The sequence below is a fragment of the Staurois parvus genome, unplaced genomic scaffold (assembly GCF_062004578.1).
Source record: "Staurois parvus isolate SC_StPar_1 unplaced genomic scaffold, SC_StPar_1.0 ptg000112l, whole genome shotgun sequence".
In the NCBI taxonomy this organism is placed as follows: Eukaryota; Metazoa; Chordata; class Amphibia; order Anura; family Ranidae; genus Staurois; species Staurois parvus.
This window is the reverse complement of record NW_028317908.1, coordinates 1,190,380-1,208,745: the sequence shown is the minus strand read 5'-3', so window position 1 is coordinate 1,208,745 and position 18,366 is coordinate 1,190,380.

Sequence of the window (18,366 nt, the reverse complement as noted above, 5' to 3'; positions counted from 1 at the left end):
CCCTATACAAATTGGCACTCCTCTAGGAAAGTCGCCTGTAGGCACATGCCTACAGTGCCTACTCGGAAATCAGACCCTGCAAGCAATGCTTACCTGTGAATGATAATACCTGCATGCAGACTGGGCTGGTCATTTGCAGGTAATCACCCCATAAGGGAGTACATGCAAGCAGCTGCAATTAGCTGCAGGAGCTGTCAGTCTCCTATTGCTATCAATAGAGCTTCAGTCTGCAGCTAATCACTGGGAACCTCTGCTGGGTCTCATGCATGTAATCGCTAGTGGCCCCATCCACAAGTCTGAATGGGGTCTTAGAGACCTGTATGGCTATTGGTAGAGTGTCCAGTTGTTATGATTCTGTTTTAAATATATAATTTGAGCTGCTGAAAGGCTGCCTTGGGCTGGGCTGAGGTTAAAGTATTTAGAGAGGAGCCTGCGTACTGACGTCATGCCGCCATGTCCGTATGATGGTCCGGTGGCCATCTTTGTGAGTGGTTTTATACTGTTTCTGATTACTCCACGTGGATATGTTAAATCTTACAATAAAGTACTACACTATTAGCTGTTCTTTCTTTTTTATGAGCTGGTTCTTCAGGATCCCTGCTTGTTCCACCTTGATGATTGATTGCTGTGCTGAGGATACCCCTTCATTCTGGTACATCTTAGCTTCCATGGTTCTGTGTGTGATGGAAACATAGCCTGACCTACGTGTGAAGGAGAGTGCCATTTTGCTGTACATGCACATTTTATATACGCTTCTGGTGAGTTCATATAAAGAGTCACTCTCACGGATTCACTTATCACTGGAAGTCACCAATTTCTTACAGATTTACTCAGTATTGGACTTTATCATATATTGTTTTTTGTGTACTCATTACACTACAGTCACCAATTTTATCATCATTATTTCACTGATTTTTCAGTGTCACACTGTATTCACTTTATCTATTGCATTATAGCGCCATAGCGCGACTGTTGTGTGCATATATATATATATATATATACATACATACACACACACACACACACACATACATACATATCACCATAGCGCAGACCAGAGCACCTCACTGTAATTATATTAAGTATTGCTGCCTATTTCATTTTTCATGTTACTCAGATATATGTTCACTATATGCATTTACATTTAAGTTTGATAATTTTACATACTAGCTCATACTATAAGCACTGCACCTTTTTTACATTCGTTATTACTGAGGATACAAAGGGCGGTCCTTTAGTGCTAGCAGCTTACATTTTCTCACATTTTCTCTCTTTTTCCTGAGCGCTCACTGACATCTTCTATTTTTTTTTTAAGTTAAAGTGTTGTCAGCCTCCGGGTGTTTGTGGCACTGCCCCTAGTGGCCGGCTATAAACACAATGGGAGGCAACCCAGTGGAGGGTTCCGTGCACAACAGTAACAAGAGGGAATCACTGTGCCATGTGAGACAACTTTTTGCCTCACCTTCGTTCCCCTGGTGGATGCCCAATCATGATACCGAAGGCAGACACAGTTACTATGGACTCTTGTTGTAAAGGACTTTAAGTCTAAAAGGTATGATGTCTAGGGGGCCATGATGTCTAGGGGTCCGCTTGATGCTATTTTGCCCTAAGAGGGAGATCTGTATGGAAGATAACATATCTGCTGTAATTTATTTTTGAGAAACCTTCTAGTAAAGTTATTAGTTTTGGACATTCTGCCTGGTGTGAAGTTGCACCATGCAGAAAAGGGGTTCTTGCATGTAGGGCTTATCACAGGAACAGAACTTAATAAGAGGACAAAATGAGTTAGAGAAGATGCAGTACCAATGTCTAGTGTGCAGTGATGCTATTCAGAGGAGGTTATATTGCCACTGCTAATGACTACAGTACTAGTGTCAAGTGCCTAAGTAGCCAGCTGGTTGGGAATTGATGTGATAGAAGGTCCTGGTAGCGAAGGACCTTTTGTGTTTAAACTCCTTTCCTAGTGATTGGAACCCCAATATTTGGTCTAAGATCATGGTAAAGTGTGCCTAGGGAGTCACAGAAGATGGAGTGAGACCTCGGGAGTTTATAAGCAAAGGATGTGTACATGAGTCAAGCTTCCTAGTATTCAAATGTAAAATCAATATCACTGGGAGTGAGCGGATGGGTTACTGGGCTGGTGGAGTCTGGTACAGGCTCAGCAGTACCAGCTCAGAAATGCTGCTCAAAAAAAGAGAGCGAAGAGTTATGAAGGTGCTAACGAACTGTTATCCATATTGTACAGAGAATTATGAGTTAAAGAACTTGGGCCGCAAACTAAGGAGTTAATTATGTTTTCTAGGGAGAAGTCTCACTTTTAAGTTGGAGTGCTGCCTTAACACCAACTTAATTGGCAGCCTCAGGCTATCATTATGAGCACTAGTGAGCTCCATCTCCCGGTTTGGGCACAGTAAGCCCCACCCACACACAGATGGCAAAAAAAAAAAAAAACTGACAGGAGTTATAAACCCCCCCCCCTCTTTTCCAAAATGAAAAGAAAAGGTTTTGCCTTTAATTCTACTCAAAACTGTTTGTACTATGCCGGTAGATCTCATTATCAGTTGGAAACTAGAATTGAATACTGTCTTTCCGAACAATGGTTTGAAGATCTCATAGCTTGGGCAGTGCATTGCATATTGATGCACTTTTAAATAAACGGTCCCTCATTTTGTCCCTTGTCTCTACCTTGCCTTCTCTTCCAAGCAGTAGTAGTAGCTGCCCATAGTTTCCGATGTATAATCCTGCTTCAAAGAAACAACTAGAAAAGGTAAGATTTTTTTTTATAAATTATTTTTAGGTATGCTATGTGAATGGCAACACATAAACATATAGTGGGGTTTCTGAAATTTGATTGCAAAGGTGGAAATACTTTAAACATGTGTTCAGTGGGTAGTTTGCATCTATCACTCAGAAAAGCAGAATGTTATTCCAGACAAGTTAGGCAGAGTTCACATGGGTAGTTAAGGGGCATTACAAACAAGAGGATGATCTATGATTTTTGGTCACCCAGATACAAAATAATATAGTGGATACTCAGGTCTGTACACATTGCCACCGCCTTAATGCTTCACAGTGGGGTAAATGTAACTAGTCATGTCACGTATTGCAGACAGTGCCAAGTGTCCCCATTGAAGTCAATAGGACCGAGCCGTAACCCCCTCGGATTTAAAAAAAAAAACACGCAGGAGGTGGTAGTATTGCCTCCTGAACACCTGCAAACTACTGCATAGCCACCTTTCAAAAGTGGTCCATCTCAAATCGCTTTTCAGAGGTGCGATAAACTTGTTGTCAATGTGAATCAGACCTTGGCAAATCAAGCTGAAAATATCACTGAATATTGCTTTTAATTTCAAGAGTATATCCAGAAAAAAAAAATGAAGGTTATAGATATTTGTCTTGTTCGTTTATTAGTTAGGTTAGTAATCTGCACAGAGTTGTCTTTGGGGTAAGCACTTGTAAATGATGGCGCTTTTTGCACAATCAGCAGCTCATAGCTACCCTGCCAAATGTTATCTTCTTACAGGAATTAGTGGAAACAGAATAGATATGGGTTCACAGCCCATTGTTTACTTCCAGTCATCCACAGCTAGATCATTCTTCATCATTCAACACATCTAATCAAACAGACAGACAACAACAATTTAACAATCAGTGCTAATCTAGGGATCTCTTGGTGCTTCTGAAAAATAAAACCAGAAACAGACTAGTGGAGAAAACATCTCGATAAAAGTCCTAAATAATAGAGAAATAATTACATAAACATACCTGCTGTCCATAGAGTGATAAACATAAAGGCTTCTATGGCTCTGTATCAATGGCATCTTCCCTAACAAGGTTATGCTGGGCATACCATGATTGAATTTCGGCTGGTTCCCAATGAACCTGCTGAAATTCACTTAGTGGGTGGCCTTGTAGACACCCACCCACTCAAAATTCTCTAGGCCTGCCCGAGCGTTCAGTCTAGATCCGATTGTTAGTTTTCAGATGGATCCAGATTGAACCACAATGTAAGTCAATGAGCAGGCAGATGTAAATGGATGCCCGTCCGTTTACATCAGAGTTTATTTATATTCTCAGAACAAAATGGAAAAGGTTTGCATCCCTTTCCATTGATGTAAACTGAAGTAGTTTGTCCTTTCACACCATACTGCACATAAAAATGCATGCACACTAATGCACATTTGCATGCGCAGTGTGGTGTGAATGAGGGACATTGAATTTATTTATTTCAGTTACTTCTCTAATGCTGTCAATTTACGCAGTGCTTTACATATGTATCATACATATGTCCCTGCCCTCAAGGAGATTTCAAGGTCCCTAACGCACATTGATGCATACTAGGGCCAATTTAGATAGACTATTAACCTACCAGCATGTCTTTGGAGTGTGGGAGGAAACTGGATTACCCAGAGGAAATCCATACAGGAACAGGGAGAAAACATCCAAACTCCATGCAGATAGTGCTATGGTTGGGATTCATACCAATGACTCTAGTACTGCCAGGTGGAGGAGCTAACTACTTATCACTGTGCTGCACGAAAACAATTGTTTTCTTTGTGCTTTTGCAGCAACCTGTGTTTATCCAGTGCAGAAAAATGCAGGCCACTAAACATGATGTGAATGAGTCCTTACATCTGTTCCATTAAAGTGGTAGTAAACCGCAGCCTTTAAAAAAAAAAACTGACAAAGACAAGGGCGTAATGCGCTAGTGTGCATTGCATACTAGCACATTATGAAGTATGTACCTAAGAACGAAGCCCTCCAGCGGCGTGCTGTCTCCACTGACAGGGCTTCCATTTTTGACCAGGTCTTTCTTTCGGGTTCATTAGCTCCAGCCATCTGACTGGCCAAGCCACGATGAGGTTATTCCTGGGCATGTGTGCCAGAGTTTTTGCCATGGTACGGAGCTCTGAAGGGTCGGCACAGGTATGTCTTCCCTTCAGAGCGCATGCGCTTCTGATGTCACCAGCTGCATGCGGTATAAATATCTCCTAAACTGTGCAAGTGTCACGTACCTGATTGGAGACTGAAATGACAAGGTCGGCCTCACTTGTGTCACTAGCCCTGACCCCACTGGAAGTTGTACAAAGTGTGTCTAGGGACCAGGGGGACAAGAGCGCCAGCAGATGTTTTCAGCTCTTGCAGTTGGAGACTTTGGAAGACTGATGAAGCTCCGATTCAGGATCAGTAGTGATATGCAGAGCTGGTATGGTAGATCGCCAGGTGTGCACCAGAGCAAGGCAGGAAGCAGGGATGGGAGACAGGAGCAGTGTCAAAGGAATAGCCAGGGTCATCAACGGGTGGACAGCGAGGTACCAAATCATAAGCAAGCCAAAGTCAGGAGCAGAGCCGAAGTCAGGAACAAGTATCAAGCAGGAGAGTAATCAGAGTCAGGTCAGGAACAAGCCGGGTCAGCAACAAGGAAATCACACAGGAACAAGCAGGAAATGGGGAACAGCTGAATACCAGTCAGCACTCAGCACTGGCAGAGGCACCTTTTAAATAGTCCGTCTGGCGCCAATCTTCGCCGTGGGCGATTGTGCATTTCTGTGCACATGCGCACATCTATTCACCAGCCGTCTCACGGGAATTCCCTTACAGCAAGTTCAGGAGATATTCACTGTACCTTATTATAGGCTTACCTGTAGGTACTAGTTAAAGAAAAGACTTTACTTCCACTTTAACATCTGTTTTTACATAAGAAACATTTCTGTTTAAACTTTCGCCCTCCTATTTTTCTTTGGCAAATGAAAAAAATGGACATGTGAAAAATGGATGTATACTGATGTAATTGAAATGAACTGAAGACAGATGTACAAACTGCAAGGCTAGGTTCACATATGTGCGGGTGGTGCGAAAATCTGTGCAGCCACACCACCCGCACAGAGGAATGCGGTCCCGCGGGCGGGTGCCACTAGTTCTAATGGCACGCCGCCCGCACCCGCAACCGTACTGGGAACAGAGGTTCCCATGCGGGCTGCGTTTTCAGAAGAAGCGCAGGGACTTCTTCCCTGCGTGTCACGGGAGTCCATTCAAATGAATGGGCTCTTGTGCCCCCGCAAAACGCGGCCCGCACGGCCGCCTATATGTGAACCAGGGGTGAAAGGGTTTCATTTTCATGCTTTTTTAAAATCAGTAGTCGGAACGGATGACAATTGTGTGAAAGACCCCCTAAAATTTAAAAATCAAAGCAGCTGAGTGAACAATTGTCAGCCAGTGGCTGCATCCAATCATCAAATACAAAGTGACAGTACACAAATAAAAATCTAATGCAAAAAAGGAGACATAAACAAAAATACACAGAACACTAAATTAAATAAAAATAGCCTATATACACCTTCTCTCTCTAAAATAAATAAATAAACCCCTCTGAATAAAAAAATTATTTTCAAGCAAAATTATTTGTTGATGTTTTTTCCTCCATATGTATTTATCTTGTTGACTTTTCTGCAATTAGTTCATTGAGGGACACAGAATTTAGGGGTTGATTTACTAAAACTGGAGAGTACAAAATCTGGTTCAGCTGTGCCTAGAATCCAATTCAGGTTTTATTGTCAAAACTTAGCAAGCTGAACAGGGGTGGACTGACAACTCATGGGGCCCCCGGGCAATAGGGGATCATGGGGCCCCTGTGTCCTTGCCCACACTCAAACCACACCCAAAAAAGCCTATTAAAAAAAGGTACCAGGGGCATCTCATGGGGCCCCATACTGACCCCGGGCCCTCGGGCAGTGCCCGAGTTTCCAAATGGTCAGTCCGCCCCTGAAGCTGAACAAGCTGACGTTAGATGCTGATTGGCTACTATGCACAGCTGCACCAGATTCTGAGTACTCCAGTTTCAGTAAATCTCCCCCTAAGAGACACTTGAGTTATACTGCCACCTACAGGTTGATTTGGAAACTGGCAAAACCAAACAAAAAAACCCCACCCCGATCAATCTGTAAGTGGCAGTATACCCCAATTGTCTCTAAATCTGGTGTCCCTCAATGAACTCCAAACATACCTCGGTTTTAAATAAAAAAAAGCAATATTAGGAGCAAGAGAAAAGAGTGGGGCCTATTTCCATCAACAAATTCCAAGAAACAGAATTTATGCCAATTAAAAAAAATCCAGTTTTCTTCCACATTTTTTTGAAGAGCACAGGATTCAGAGACAAAAGCAGTCCAACTGAAGGGTGGGCAATTGTAACAACACATTAACAGGCCCACACAGCAATAACTGGGGGCTGCCTGTAGTTCAACAAGCTGTCTGAAGGACCTTGCACCAGAAGCAGGCATCAAATGAGGCCTGAATATCCACCTTGTAGAACTTAGCAAACGTGATCAGATGCATGCTGCATGATACTGAAAAACACACTCATTTTGGTAGCATAATTATAAATGTGGCATGTATGTTTCTTCCTAAGAACATTATTTTTTATTAACTTGTTATGGGTAAAGTTCCACTTTAAGTTTGAATCATAATCTGTCTAAACCACCAAGAGATGGTAAAGCAAGAAGCTGGTTCCACTTTTAACAGGGACCATCAGGAATGACAAAGAGAGTCAGTCTTTCTAATAGAGGCAGTGGCTGGTAAGTAAATATACACAGCATGAACCATATCCAGACAGTGAAGGGAAATTATTCTGATGCACTGGAGTTGGGCAGAGAGACAGAACATACACTAAATTGCCAAAAGTATTGGGACACCCCCCAAATCATTGGATTCAGGTGTTCCAATCACCTCCATGGCCACAGGTGTATAAAATCAAACACCTTAGCATGCAGACTACTGTGCAATAAGTCCATCTGTGAAATGTCCTTGCTACTAAATATTCCACAGTCAACTGTTAGTGGTATTCTAACAAAGTGGAAGCCACTGGGAACAACAGCAACTCCGCCACAAAGTGGTAGGCCACGTAAAATGACAGAGCAGGGTCAGCACATGCTGAAGTGCACAGAAGTCGCCAACTGTCTGCAGAGTCAATAGCTAAAGACCTCCAAACTTCTTGTGGCCTTCATATTAGCACAACAGTGCTTAGTGAGCTTCATGGAATGGATTTCCATGGCCGAGCAGCTGCATCCAAGCGTTACATCACCAAGTGCAATGCAAAGCGTTGGATGCAGTGGTGTAAAGCACGCCGCCACTGGACTCTAGAGCAGTGGAGATGTGTTCTCTGGAGTGACAAATCATGCTTCTGTTTGGCAATCCGATGAACATGTCTGGGTTTGGCGGTTGCCAGGAGAATGGTACTTGCCTTACTGCATTGTGCCAAATGTAAAGTTTGGTGGAGGGGGGATTACAGTGTGGGGTTGTTTTTCAGGGGTTGGGCTCGGCCCCTTAGTTCCACTGAAGGAAACTCTTAAGGTGTCAGCATACCAAGACATTTTTTACAATCTCATGCACCCAACTTTGTGGGAAACGTTTGGGGATGGCCCCTTCCTATTCCAACACAACTGCACACCAGTGCACAAAGCAAGGTCCATAAAGACATGGATGAGCGAGTTTGGGGTGGAGGAACTTGACTGGCCTGAATAGAGTCCTAACCTCAACCCAATAGAACACCTTTGGGATGAATTAGAGCGGAGACTGCGAGCCAGGCCTTCTAGTCCAACATCAGTGCCTGACCTCAAAAATGTGCTTCTGGAAGAATAGTCAAACATTCCCATAGACACACTCCTAAAACTTGTGGACAGCCTTCCCAGAAGAGTTGAAGCTGTTATAGTTGCAAAGGGTGGGCCAACTCAATATTGAGCCCTACAGACTGGCATGCCATTAAAGTTCATGTGCATGTAAATGTAGGCATCCCAATACTTTTGGCAATATAGTGTATGTCCTGGTTGGGATGAAAGGTCAAAACCACCTGATAGATTCAAAAGGCAGTTTTTGAAGTGCCAAGAGAACCAAATTAAATTCAACAGAGAGTCATGAGGGAATACTCAGGGAAACCTATGTAAGACACTCTGAGGTTGATTTACTAAAACTGCAGAGGGCAAAATCTGGTGCAGCTCTGCACAGAAACCAATCAGCTTCCAGGTTTTTCGTCAAAGCTTAAATTGAACAAGCTGAAGTTAGAAGCTGATTGGTTTCTATGCACAGCTGCATCACATTTTGCACTCTCCAGTTTTAGTAAATCAACTCTGTGTCTTAATCAAAGGTCTTAATTTTACAACAGAAGGCTCAGATCTCGCTAAAGCTGCAGACAGATCAGATAATGATTCTGCAAGAAAAAGTGTGGAGGTACTCTTATGGCCTCTAAAGTCAGAGTCAGCAATCACGCCAGGAGGAGATAAAGGAGCAGTTGGGGAGAAGTTGTTACTTCATAATGAATGGCAAGAACAAGTATGTGAATCCCATGTGCCATTCTCCCCTTAACTAAGTGCATCACCACTCAGTCATTCATCCTTATCCCTTTCTGTGGGAAACTGATGGAAAATAGGGATGTTTAGGGTGTCCAAAAATCCTAATAGTGAGGTAGCTCCAGTGATCAGCCAATATGGCCTACTCACAAAGTGAATCTGTGAAGACTAGGTATCACCAAAGACTGTGCTGCAGCTCTGGACCCATAAAATGTTCCATGGCTAACTAACACAGAACACTAAGGTCTGAAAAGCACCACAATGTGGAGTTCAGTTCCCTAAAGACATATGCCAAGCTAGCCCTGCAATCATCCAGTCCAGCAGGGTCCAGGCACAGCATCCAAACCTAGTGCTGAGGATGTGTGGATTCAGATAGCTTCGTATAGAGACTTGCTCAAAAGCAGCATGTAGTGAAATGTTGATGGAAGAAAATAAGCAAAACTGGAAAAATAGCTCTTAAAAAATAATTAAACGAATGAAAAGTCATCCATCCTACTAGGACACTGACAAAAAAACTGAAGCATGCTGGGAGTAAGTTTATACCTAGCCAATCACTGTTTTCAGTTTGCCAGTCTCCAATTCCTCCTGAAGGCAGCAGTATAACCCAGTTTTCTCTGAATCCAGCTCAATGAATGAGAAAGTAAAAGCTGATACCTGAGAACATATTTTATTGGTATTATTCCTCTTTGAATAGGCTCTGATTCTAATATAAACTACTGAAAAAATTGGCCTGAAAGCAATAAAAAAAAAAAAAAAAAAAAAAAATGTATGAAGAAAATGTCAGAACAAAGTCATTGGGTTGGCTATAGGCTGGAGTGTTTCTCTAGAGCAGTGTTCCTCAACCTTTTTTCAGTCAAGGCACCCTTTAAAATTATGGACAGTCTTGAGGCACCCCATTCTAAAATGTGAAAAACTATTCTAATAGTTTTATATAAACACAGCAACATCCATACATGTAGGACACCCAACATTAGAGGTGATTTATTCTTCCAAAGCAAATACACTTTTGCACCCTGGCACTGACTAGTATTCCAGTTTTTCTCTTTGCCCTCAGTTTTTAGCCATCACTGAACTAATGTGACCTCAGCACTGATGGAGAGGGGTAGGGACGGGTAAAAATTTAGGATGCTGTGCAGGCAGCTGACATCCTTCTTATCAACTAATGAGGTCATTGGTTCTCAGGACACCAGCGGCTAGACGGTCCTAATGGTGGACAATGAGAACCTGTGGCTTTGTGTAACTAAAAGGCAGGCCTCTTCCACCCGCTGGCTTCTATACAAGTTTTGGGCAATTTTTAGACATTTTGCCAAGGCACCCCTGAAGAAACCTCAAGGCACCTTGGTTGAGAAAGGCTGCTCTAGAGGACCATTCTTGGGGCAATTCAGACACAGGGTACTCAGTAGAAGCACTCAGTACATGTGCTGTGACTGCAAGGGTTTAGCAGCTGGGTCAGCAGTCAGGTGAAAGGATCATTAATAAGGTAAAATGACTTTCATGGTACCATTTTGGAACATTCCAAATCACATACAAAAATATTAAAAAGACATATTTATTGATCATTATTTTTATCTAAATAATATATATTTCATCAGCCATTTTTGCGTCTTGCTACCGTAATTGCCTCAATATTGTTGTTTCAGCATCAAACAGCGGACGTTTTACAAAAACGTCTCATATCATGGCAGATTTCTTTTCAATAGATTTTTATTGTGTTCTTACAATAAATAAATAACATGGTACAAGGTCAGATGCAATAAAAAAAATCAATCTCTGGCTGAACATGTATAACACATAAGTGATTAAGTGCACACTGTATCCCTTGCAACGGGCATGCAAAATATAAGGACACTGAGATGGTGTGTGAATGTGTCATATAACATTGACTAAGTGTTCTTTACTTTATATCTAGGCATTAAAGAGACTAAGAATCAGTAGAAAAAGAAAAGTTACAAAGAAAAAAAAAAGTAGAAAACACAGGAAAGGAAAGGTATAGGGGATCAAAGGAAAACTGGAACAGGGAAAGCAGGGTAAACGGTAACTGTTACTTGTTTGGGGCAATCAAAGCCAAAATACCTCCTAGCTTACAGTTGTATGAAGCATTTGTCAAAGGTTATGGGAGCAAATGTTTGATCAAAGGGGCTCAGATCTTGTCAAAGCTAGCCATTCTGTTCATTAGTTTTGAGCCCACCTGCAGCCTCAGTGTTCTGTAACTATTCCTACCAAGCTGGGTGGTAATTGTGCTGACACGGAGCCCATCAGGAAAGGAAAATTATGGTAAGTATCTGTCATTCAATTTTCCGTTTTCCTGACAGCTCCATATCAGCACAGCTGGGAACTAACTAGCCACACAGGGGAGGGATAATGCTACACACTCCTCAATTCTGGCTAAAAAGCAGAAGCCAGGATGCCTCTGCCAAACTCAACTGTCATTAAGACTGCTTCTATACAGTAATGAGTCATGAACGAATATATTGACCCCCACGTAGCAGCCTTGCAGATAGTGTCTGGGCTCACTCAGCCTGCTGCCACTCACAGAGTCGAGACCCTTTGGGTGGACAGAAGTGATCCCCCCTGGCACAACCAACTCTTTCAACTTGTAGGCCAAGGAGATGAGCTTCACCAACCAGGAGGTAATAATCATTACACGCTCCACCAGGAATGACAAACAAGTGCTCAGACTTCCTGATGCCAGACGTCGCCTTGATGTTAAATTTTAAAGCTTGACCCACATCTGATGGGCTAACTTCTTGGGTACTCCCCAAGAGGGATGTAGGAAGGACAACTTTCTGAGAGATATGGACTATGAAGGCCACTTAGGCACAATCTTGAGCATCAGCATGAGTACCACCCTATCCGGGATGCCTAGAGGAGGCTCTGCTTACACCGCTACCTACTTCACATGGACCCAGCGGACCCCAGACAAGGCTGTTAACCATGATAAAAGTGACCCCAAAGACCAGCAGCGAGGCTCCCTGGATTATGGGTCATTTAGCCGGTACACCAGGGATCGTGTCCAGCTCAAACCCACACGCATGGACGGACAGCCATCCCTTTAGGGCCAGGTAGAAGTCCTGCATATGGGAGGAAAAAAGAGGAACACTGAGGCTGCAGGTACGCTCAAATTTATGAGTTAGGTCCTGGAAGCATGGAGGGGGGGCAGGCCCTTACCCAGCTGTGCTGACATGGAGCTGTCAGGAAACTTTGTCAGTTGGTACTTCTTGTGGGTCCAGATTAACACCCCCCGGTCACATCGGGTGCCACTTGGCATGTGATTTGCATACCATGCGACTTGCAAATGGTATGCCAAGTTGCACCATATTGTCCGCTATTAGAGCGGTCATATTGGTGCGGCACTGATTTCTAAAGCAGTGCATGCACTACGTTTGGTGCAATTTGCATAGACATTTGTGTCAGATATCTTGCAAATCGCACCTCAAATCGGCAAGTCACCCAACTTTGAAATCGTGCGACTTCACTGTAAGTCGTACGATTTCAAAATCAGCTTCGATGTGACCAGCCAAAAATAATGGCTATATGTCTATATACCTTAGTCCAGACTACATGGGCCTCAGGCCACTGCCATCAAATTTACCTAAATGTATCGGAATCCGGGCATCCAAAAGGATGCTAAAGAGTACACCATGCAAAATGTTGCAACTCTTGTTGGGACATTCTGCCATTTAGCGAGAAGATTGAAGTTCATCCCTATTGTAAGGGCATTTTGAGAACAAGATTGAGTAGTTGCCCATATCTGTGTCAATATTTTATCACCCAATTGGGCATCTAAATCTGCTTCCGATTTCTAAACATACATTAGTAGTGGTGTTTGAGGGTACTTCAGTATTGCTAGATAAAGCAATGAAGTGAGACCTGGGTTGTGTGGGTCATTTTGACATTTCAGTTCAAATCATATGAAGGTGCCACAGGCTTGTTGTGTTCAGGCTTTGTTTTGAATGAAATTCCAATTAATTTTCCGATTATGTATAGGATTTCCCTAAGCCTGGGTGTTAATTATTCCTGCCTGCTGCTGGAAGAATGTTGCAGTAAGAGTGTGGGAGGTTCAATCACTGGGTATGAATAGTAATCTGAGCCTAGTCAATCTCTGGGAGGCTGACCCAGGTGTGGCTCGGGAAAAGATCAATGTTTTGGAGGATCGTCCCCTGGGGCTTCTCCCCTGGGAAGGGGGGTGCATGTATGTGTATCAGGGATGTTACTGCTACAAGGCCTCAGCAGTGTTATGGGTGAGGGCCTGGAGGAAGCTGGACTTAAGGAAACTTGCTGGAGAAAACTTGCCAGTGGAAGCTTGGTCAGAGGTCCAATTACAGAAGTGCTCACATAAGAAGAGACGCCAGATGTTGCTGGACTGTGACTGCCTGGATAGCGTCTCAGATTGACTGGTTGTTCCCATTCGCTATCAGAATCATTTTGTGGCTGCTACTGAAGGGCCAAATATCACTGGAACAGGATTTTTTTAAGGAAACTATCCTCCAAGATATTGTGTCTTGTGTATCCTGCAACTTTAAATTCTCCTCCCTGCATTTGTTCAAGATCTACAGAAAATCTTCAAAAGACTCCCCTAAACTTAGCCTGAGTTTGTCAATGTGCTTCTGGGATTAGAAACAGAGCTGGCAGCCTCTGAACAGGTAAGGGGGACCCAATCTACAGTATTTCCAGCAGCCCCTTCGGGAGTTAGTACAGCACAAAGATACTGAAACAGTTCAGTTTTGGAAAATACATATTTGTAGCACCCTCCTAGGTAGCTAGGGGGAGCTAGACTCCAATTGTTAGCTAGGGCTAAGTAGCAGCCTAGGAGGAATTGTTGCAGGGGTTCAAAGTTGGGTTAGGGCTGAGGGGCTCTACAGACCAGCACCTGTGGAATTTCCCCCTGCTCTAGAACTCTAGAGGAAGGTCTAGAAAAAAAGTGGGCAGATCTGAGGAGTGGCTGGTTTGTACTCTTGGAGAATCCTGGCCAATCTCCAACAGGAGGCTTGGTAAGGGGCCAGGACAACCTTTAAGAGTGACTGAGCCTGCTCAGCAGCGGAAATGTTTGGGTGGAAAAGAGAGAGAGATGAGAGAGGATAGAGGCAGGAGCCTGTGAGGGGGCCCAGATGGAGAGAGGCTCACCTGCAGGCAGAGGACCTTGGAAGGCTGAAAACTTGGGACTTCACAGGCCCCCTGAGAGAGGACCATCTATGTGGCAGGGAAAGATCATCCCAGCTAGAAGGCCTGGTAGCAGCCACCGACCCACCGGCAGCACAGGAGAGGAATCAAGTGAGTAAACCTGCACCCCCTGGGCAGTAAGGGGAAAGGAGTACTCTGGAGGGAAACTGGATTATCTTTTTACCCTGGACTGTTCACACTGTAGTGGCAAGCACTGGATCCCCTGCCCAGGGATTCACCCAGAGCTGCTGGATTAAGGAGGATCTGGGGTGGTGTAACAGGAGAGGCTGGCTGGCTCTCCAGAAGAGGATTTTTGCTGTAAAGACTTGTATATAGTTTCACGAAGTTTATCCTCAGTTCCAGTTCCCTTGGGCATCTCATACACCCCTCACCCTATCCAAGTTTTATCATCCCCTAATAAAATATCAAAACAAGCTCAAGGACTGGCCGCTGTATCTTGGCTGCAAGTCTGAATGGAAGATGTGTGTTGCCTGGCTGTGCAGGACTATAGGAGGCCCAAAGCTACTGCAAATCCTAAGGGGGTAGTGCTACATATTTATTTAGGAAAAACTGAAAGGGTTTAGTGCCATTGGAGGAGTAAAATAAATACAAGTGGGTACTATTTTTCTGAATCCAACTTTTAAAATTACTCTGGGGATTCTGAGCCTGGGGTAAACAAGCATTTATCTTTTGTATTATATAATTGCTTGAGATCAAAACAAAAATGTTAGCAATCTTTTTCCCAGAACAAAATGATATCATGCTGACACGCTGGCTTTAACACTGGAGTCACTGATCTAGAACAATTATGCAGAAGTAGCACCCTGCTAGTTTTTAGGTAAATTTAGTTGGCTCCTCTGCGGGCATCGACGGCTGCTCAGAGTTTCACAGGCTGTTCCCTCTGTATTGAAGTGCTTGTTAAACGCTCAAGGTTTTTTACCTTCAAGCATTGAATATATGAAGGTATAAAACCTTTTGTGTGTAACAGCACCCCCCCTTCCCCCTAAAACATACCTGAGCCTCATCTCAATCCAGCAATGTGGCTTTCCCTGGTCTCTCCTTCTTCATTGGCTGAGACAGCATCGGTAGCCGTTGGCTCTCGCTACTGTCAATCACAGCCAGTAAGCCAATGAGAGAAGAGAGGGGAGAGAGGGCAGGCCCAAGCCTGCTGTGTTTTGAATGGACACAGAGCAGCTCAGGAGTGAGCCTGATTGAGTGCCTCCATAGCAAGCTGCTTGTTATGGAGGCAGGAGGGAGCGGCCAGAAGCGCCAGCGAGGGACCTGTGAAGAAGAGGATCAGGGCTGCTCTGTGCAAAACCATTACACAGAGCAGATAAGTATGACATGTTTGTTATTTAAAAAAAAAAGCCTTTAATATCACTGTAAGGAGTCCGAGCAGCAAATGGAATTTTGCAGCATGCTGTTGTAAGGTATCGTTCCAGGGTCCAGTCAGGAGGAGACCCCTGTTGATGGGCCCTGGCAGAAGCCAGGGAAGTTGCCAGCAAAAGGCTTAGCAGGGTGAACAGAAGAAAGAGAGTTACCAGGAATTCAAGGGTTCAGGAGAGAGCTAATGTGAGGAAAGCTGGAAAGGAAGCTGTGGGAGAGAGCCTAGGTTGTCCCACAGGCTGAGTGAGTCTGCATCTCCTTCACTAGGAAAGAGCCTGGTAAATATTGGAAGGAGACAACAAAATGATAGTGTGGCTAAGTACAAAACACCAGTGCTGCAAGAGTGACTGTGTAGAGCTTCAGTTTGAGAAGAAGACAGGATCACAGGCAGCTGGGAGATTTTATGGGAAATGTTACTGGAGTACAGATTGAAGTGTGCCAGTATAGCCAAGCAAGGGTGCAATACCGTTTGGGAGTTGTTCAGGTACAGCTCAAGGAGTTCAAGTTTTTAGTTGCGGTTGATAGAGAAGTGGACAAATGCAGCCAGAGAGTTAGCAGTCTTCAACCTGTTCACGTTTTACAGTTTTGGCGTATCCCATGCTCCCGTCTCAATCCAAGCACATCAAACAACCACCAAAACACCTAGACTGATTAATGAGCCTGTGGAAGTGTATGGAAAATACTGTTTACCTGGCTGTGGGTGCTGAAAAAGGGGACATAAGCCCAATTACCAGAGACTCCTGAGCGGGGAACGCTACACACATAAAGATGCCCAATGTTTTAATGACTCTCCTGATCTGCATACTGGTCCCAATTAGTGAGGACAAAAGCCAGTAGATTAGCATAAGAGCTAGTTAACTAGCATTTTCAGAGAGAGTTAGCCCTTATGACAGGTTTATAGAAATCAAGCAAGACCTGTATGATCATATTGCTTAAAAACCAACAGCTTAATTATTATGTCCAAGGTCTCAGTTTTGGATGGACAATTTTCCTAAAAATGAAATTGGTACTGGTCAGCGCTTCTAGCCCATAACACGCTATACACATTTTCTATGACAAAATTATTGAACAGAAATAAAATATATATTATTAAATGGAGAAACAAATAACTGAAGCCCTCTTTTGGGGGGGAAGGGGAGTTATGACAAATAGCCCTCCCCTAAACTTGTAGGTAAATAAGTGGACCAGAACTTGTAGGTAAATAAGTGGACCAGAACCTTTACTAAGTGAAAGAGTGGGTTTGATAATAAAGTTGGCAGTGCTTCCACCCTGGACAGGACCTCTGTGAAGGGGAGTCCCTTTCTGGGAAATTAACCAGTCATCTAATCAAACTAATTGGGAGCAAAGGAACTGCTATAAATACATGCACACCAATGTGGAAATAATACAAGCTTTATAGGTATAAGAAAAGATTAAGGCTAGGTTCACACCTATGCAGTTTGCGTTTGATCCATTTCTGCAGTGCCTTTTGCGTTTTTGCAAATGTGCTTTTTCACACTTTTTTTTTCTTCAACTTGTTGTTTGTTAGAATAAAAAGCAAAACACATCAAAAACACCAACAAAAAAGGACTACATGCTTTTTTGCAGCATCTCCATTGAAGTCTATAGAACCAAAAACACAACATTTTGAATTTAAAAAAGTCCCTGACCCTTTCCAAAAAACGCACCGGGTGAAAACACGGAGATGTGAACCTGTCCCGTAGGAAATCATGTTAAATGGACTGCTGTGCATTTCTGCAAAACAAAACGCAATGGAAAACACATAGGTGTGAACCTAGACTAACAAAAGTACATACAGTAAATCCACTGCACAAACAGATATTATCAGCAAAGGGTCAATAGGAGTCCTGGTGGAATTGTGCACATGTACCTGGGTATATATAGTTATTAACAGAGGTAATTCCAGATGAATGTTGCAGCAAAGTTCAGTTGCAGGGGCTGCTGAGGCTGATCGCAATGCAGTGTTTGTCTTGGTGACGAAGACCTGAGACAAGAAAGATCTACGATGATGGGGAGACCCTCCAGCCATTGACAATTCAGTCTGAAATGCAGCTTCCCATACACAGAAACTATGGTGTGGCAGTGGAAATCAGAGTCAGCCTATCCCTAGTAGTATCACGTACCTAGTACGTACAATGGTGAGGGGCTTCCCCACGTGGCTAAGCTCCAGACTCCCTTGAAAGTGGGACAAGAGGAGTCAGGCTCAAAGAAGCATGGGTCACCTGCTGGAACTACTTGCAGAGATGTTCTGTCTGGAATGTTATCAGAGGAGATGTCCAGGTATTCAGCCGAGGCAGCGATGGCAGATGGGTGGCACCTGTGGTAAGTTGCAGGTCTCAGACAGAGCAGAAGTCAGGAGAGGAGCCACTTTAAAGGTAAAGGTGTGGATGAGAACAAGCGTAGTCAGGAGGATAGCCACGTTCATACATAGGAGAGCAGAATAAGACAGTCCATTGAACAAGCCGAGGTTGTATCAAGAGGC